Raw genomic sequence first — 6,000 nt, 5'->3', positions numbered from 1 at the left:
CGTAGTCAGCTGAACTTCACTAAAATATGGCCATTCCATGATGTCATACTGTGTGGGGATGTTTTCCTTTGTAACAGGAATCTCTGAGTGAGTGTATGCCTCTGGCAGCTTCAAGAACTTGTCATCTTGAAGACTGGATACTTCCAGACCAGTTACTTTGTAGCTACTTACAGGTTGCTCCTGTCCCATTGTTTTCAGAAGAATTTTCGTTCTCTGCCCCTGAACCTTAAGTTCATTCATCAACTTCTCCGTACAGAATGTTGCAGTACTACCAGGGTCCAAAAAGGCGTAGGTTGTAGTAACCTTATGACCTTTGACATTTTTAATCTGTACAGGCAGAATAGAAAGAGCACAGTCTTTTCCAGCCCCAGTACGGTCACCAATCGTCATGGAAACCAGAGCACTAATTTTTTCTTTGGGTGTTTCCACTACATGTTTCGCTTCTTTGGAAGCGGCATCCTCTTGGGTCTTGATGTGCAGTAAAGTGGGGTGTTTCTTTTGACAGATGGCACATATGAGCCTCTTTTTACATTCTGTCCCAATAGAATGTAAAAATGTATGTCCCAATATTAAACATCCAAAACATGCACCTTTGGACCTGAGAAAATCCACCTTTACTTTGTGTGGCCTTGCTTTAAATTTTCTACACAACTCCATTGTGTGGTCTTCTGAGCAGAATGCACATGGTCTTTGATAAGCAGTTCTGTAATAAGGTTTTTCATTTGCACTTTTGTTTTTCACAGGGTTTTCTGATGACTGATCAATGGTAGACGATAGGTCATTTTTGTTCTCCTTCTCTGTCTTTTCAGGCACGGCGGTTATTGCAGTGACAAAGCTACTTCCTTTAGTGGTAGGTCTAAATGTCTTTGATCCCAAAGCTTTGTTGATTGGGCGGGGATCTTGAATGTCCCTAAAAATTGGATCTAAGCTGATCCTAGCCTGTTTTTCCGCAAAGTGTACCAACTCTTTTAAACTTGCTCTCCTTCTGTGTTTTTCTTGTATGTCACAAGCGACAGACCTGAATTTGTCCCTGAGTTTGAAAGGTAGTTTGGAAATAATTATTTTCAGGTTTGAAGGTGTGTTCATCTCTTCTATGTACTGTCCACTTTGTAGTACATTAAAACATCCTCTCAAAAAGAGTCCATAAGAGTGCAAGGCCTTGGCGTCTTCAACTTTTATGGTTGGCCAGCTGAGGGCTTTATCAATATAGGCAGCGGTGATTCTCATACCATGGCCAAAATTATCCAATAAAAGCCTCCTGGCCTCCCTGTATCCCATTGAAGGTTCCATATGGAGACAACTTTGTACTAGATCCTTTGCTTGCCCACTGGTGAACTGCTCTAAAAAGTAGAGTCGGTCTTGGTTGCTGTCAGGTTTACTTTCAATGCAGTGCTCAAAAGCTTGAATGAAAGGCTGATATTGCAGTGGTTCACCGGAGAATGAGGTTATTGCTTTGACTGGAAGTAGAGACAAACACAGCTTCTTCTAGTTGTGTTATTTGGTCTTCTGAGACTCCAGGTGTTGAGGGGTTAAATCTTTCCAGCATTTTCAGTGGTCTTTTCTGTAGCTTATCCATTTTCTCCATATAAGCATTCATGGCATCAGGAGGTGTCTTCCTTATATCGACCTGCGATGTTTCAGACGACACTTCATATTCTTCTAGTACCTTTAATTTTGCAGTGGATTCCGCTAGTCCAACTTGCACTTGCCATCTTTACTTTTTTGCTTTGAAACTTGCTTCTTCCATTTCCATCTGATGCTTCTTTTCAAGCATATTTGCATGGACCAATAGAACTGCTCTCTCGGCCTCAACCTGTGCCTTTAATCTTCTGGTGGTTGAGGTTGAGGATGCAGTACTTCGGACAGTGAAAACATCATGTGATGCACCTTCCTCTGGCCGTACATCAGGAAGCTCTTCAGCCTCTTCATTAAGCTGCTCCTCATAAGCAGCCAACTCCATTTTTCTCTCCACATCAATCAAAGATTCTCTGAACCTCTTTATTTTTGGCTCGAACCAGTCTATTTGGTCACTCTTGTTCTTCTTCTGACATGAAATTCTGGACAGAATTTTGCAACTGAATACATTTTTCCAGTATTTTCTTCAGTTTTATTGCATGTTTGTCCGACTTTCCAAATTCAGCCATGTGTGCTTGAATTTCATTCTGTTTATGTGTTAACACTCCCAGCTTTCCTCTGCGAGAGCGTATTAATTTCAATAAAGTCATCTCCTGAGCATCAGCGGGATTCTCCGCATCAGGCTCGGACCCGCCTTCCGACTGTTCCTTTAGTTCGGACATCCCGACAAGTAGAAATACCACTGTAGGTGAGCAGTTCATTCAGTAGCGCTGATCAGACGCACTGATTCAAAGTAACGCTGTAACACATTGCTTCACATTAGCGCTCCAGCCAACGCAGCGTTTCCTCCACGAGACATCCAACAACAAGCAAGCGACATCACAAGTTCCTCCTCCGCGAGACATCCATTTACAAACAATTCCTTAACTGAACATACAATGATTGCTTCATGATTAACTGCACATCCAATATTGTTCGTTTTACCTCTTGTCCCGCGGTCCATTGCAACTTTTACTTCCTCATGATCGCTTGTTTGAAATCCTTTTCTTTTGTCCCGTATCCAAGGAGTAGTGCGTGAAAATAAAGCGCAAAAGTTTTTTAACTTAATGTAGTGGCTATCCCGTTCCAATATTATAGCCACTGCCCCAGCCCTAGAAGAGTTGTAGGCTAGTGTATGTGTGTGTAGTGTAAATGAGGGAAAATAAATAGTAACCTACAGACTCAAAGATGATATGAAATAAGGTGAGATAAGGTATGGTTAAAAAACTGTGTCTCAACTAAGGCTAGGGCCTTCACTCCAACTTCCCTTAATTAATTATACCACACCCACCGCTACTATATGGTGAGGCTGATTTGCTAATCAGTGGCCAAACTGTCCATCACACCAGTGAATCAGAACTATAACCAAAAATATGGGAAGTCTTAAAATAATAACTACTGTTCTTTAAATATAAACAAAAACTGCTATTTTGGCTCCTACAAATATTCATGTACAGACAGAGAGTATATTATTTGGAAAATCGATATGAATGGAAGCTACAGCATCTAAAGAAAATGTATTGTATAGTAGGTTTTCTAAATTAAACTGCTGGATACAAATTTGATCCTTTATCTTGAATGTTATTCTTGCTCTGTTGCTTTTTCTGTCATTGTGTCTTCAACTCATTCATTCAATGAAACGTGAATTATTCATCGTCTTCAAATTCAGAGTCAGCAACATAATTTGTGTGGTGGGCATGTTGAAGCAGACTATAGATCAGTACACGAAGCACTGTGATGTGAAAACATGACATATGCCTCCTGTTTGACACTCAGTAAGGTTTAGATTAGGAGAGGGTACTTCAGGTTTCGGCAGCTGTCATTGGAGAAGACAGAAAGTAGAAAATTGTCAACCCACTTGACAAGTTGGAGTGAGAACATGCTGGTAGAGTCACGCGGAACTCATGCATTTGGTCAGGTCAGTAAAGAAGCCAGTAAAGATACAGATTACAGAAGTTAAAACTGAACAGGAAAAAACAGCACAGTATCATTGTTTTGTATTTCCTTGTGATCAGTGGGGGTTATTTGATAACTTGTTGTTTTTTGGACACCTGCAATCTGTAATTCAATACGAAACACGGAAATGTGCAGACAGTGTTCACATTGTAGTCATGACATTTTAATCAAGCTGTGAAACCACATTCATAGTGTTTATCTAATGTTGTGACGATGCATTTTCCAGCTGATCTAAGGGGGGTTTGAATAATTTATTTAGCTTAAGAAGGACATTTTTTCAACCCACAACAGAACACTTCATTCAGTTTATCATAAACATTGAAAATCATATATATATATATATTTGGAGATACATGGTTTTCACTGGACAGGGAGGGTGTGAAAAGTAACTAAAGCTGTCTGATGAATGTAGTGGAGTAAAAGTAGGTCAGGTCAGCTCAGTTTTGTACCATCACTTCTCTATAAATTTCTATTACATAGAAAAACATAAAACTAAAACCAACACAACAGCATAATTTAAAAAAGAAAAGAAAAAAACAGCACAGTATCATCATTGTTGTTTCCTTGTGAGTAACAGGTGTCATTTGATAACTTGTTATGAATGTCCCATTCTGGTCATGGCTAAAGGCATTTTAATTGGGCTGTAAAACCAGATTCATAGTGTTTACATAATGTTCTTGTGTTTGGTAGCTCTACAGAAGAACTGTCAATCAAGTGTGACACTGTGGAAATCCTGCATTTAAAACCATCCAGCTAACCCAAAAAAAAGTAGTTTATTTGGCTTAAGAAGTACGAGAAGTTTCCATAAAGGAACACTTAAGTTTATCAGAAACATTTACATTCAAAATCACCACATTTGAAGATACAGGTTTTCAGAGAACAGGAAAGGTATGAAAAAGTGTAATCAGAAAAATAGTAACTAAAGCTGTCAGACAAATGTAGCGGAGTAGTAAGTACAATATTTCTGTTTGAGATATTGTGGAGTAGAAGTATAAAGTTGCATAAAGTACCTCAAATTTGCACTTAAGTACAGTTACTGTCATAAACATGATGTATTAAATTACATTCCACCACTTTTTATAGCTTGATCTTAAATTTATGAGTCTAAAATTTCTATATCGACTACTTTGTCTACATTTGTGCCTTTAATGTTGAAGAGCATTCATCTATAAACTCTATAAGCTTGTGATTTCTCCATGACACCCACACCCACCAAGTGCTCTATGGGAACGGACTGACCCGGTACCGGGAACGTAATTGATTTTCACTGTTCTAGCTGTTTTCCATCCAAAAACTGTGTGAGGTCGGCTGCAGTCTTAAGTTTTGTTTGTGTCACCAGATATAAGTGCAGAAGAAGAGTGTAATTTGGCGGGGGCGATCTTTATTGGTGGTACACAGACACACAGATATGCCTGAAATTGTCTCATCGAGATGAACAAAATGAGCCCACCCACAGCCCTGTAGGATGTTCTGTTCTCAAGCTGTGGGCCTGTAAAGCATGGGAGTGCTTTTGGTCATATACACTGCTCAAAAAAATAAAGGGAACACTAAAATAACACATCCTAGATCTGAATGAATGAAATAATCTCATTAAATACTCCTTTCTTTACATAGTTGAATGTGCTGACAACAAAATCACACAAAACTTATCAATGGAAATCGAATTTATCAACCCATGGAGGTCTGGATTTGGAGTCACACTCAAAATCAAAGTGGAAAACCACACTACAGGCCGATCCAACTTTGATGTAATGTCCTTAAAACAAGTCAGAATGAGGCTCAGTAGTGTGTGTGGCCTCCACGTGCCTGTATGACCTCCCTACAACGCCTGGGCATGCTCCTGATGAGGTGGCGGATGGTCCCCTGAGGGATCTCCTCCCAGACCTGGACTAAAGCATCCGCCAACTCCTGGACAGTCTGTGGTGCAACGTGGCATTGGTGGATGGAGCGAGACATGATGTCCCAGATGTGCTCACTTGGATTCAGGTCTGGGGAACGGGCGGGCCAGTCCATAGCATCAATGCCTTCCTCTTGCAGGAACTGCTCACACACTCCAGCCACATGAGGTCTAGCATTGTCTTGCATTAGGAGGAACTCAGGGCCAACCGCACCAGCATATGGTCTCACAAGGGGTCTGAGGATCTCATCTCGGTACCTAATGGCAGTCAGGCTACCTCTGGCGAGCACATGGAGGGCTGTGCGGCCCCCCAAAGAAATGCCACCCCACACCATTACTGACCCACCGGTCATGCTGGAGGATGTTGCAGGCAGCAGAACGTTCTCCACGGCGTCTCCAGACTCTGTCACGTCTGTCACATGGCGCTCAGTGTGAACCTGCTTTCATCTGTGAAGAGCACAGGGCGCCAGTGGCGAATTTGCCAATCTTGGTGTTCTCTGGCAAATGCCAAACGTCCTGTTGGGCTGTAAGCA

The sequence above is a fragment of the Micropterus salmoides genome, unplaced genomic scaffold (genome assembly GCF_014851395.1).
Source record: "Micropterus salmoides isolate LMB-PRFRI ecotype aquatic unplaced genomic scaffold, ASM1485139v1 Ms_hic_scaffold_17, whole genome shotgun sequence".
Taxonomy (NCBI): domain Eukaryota; kingdom Metazoa; phylum Chordata; class Actinopteri; order Centrarchiformes; family Centrarchidae; genus Micropterus; species Micropterus salmoides.
This window is presented reverse-complemented; position numbering follows the sequence as displayed.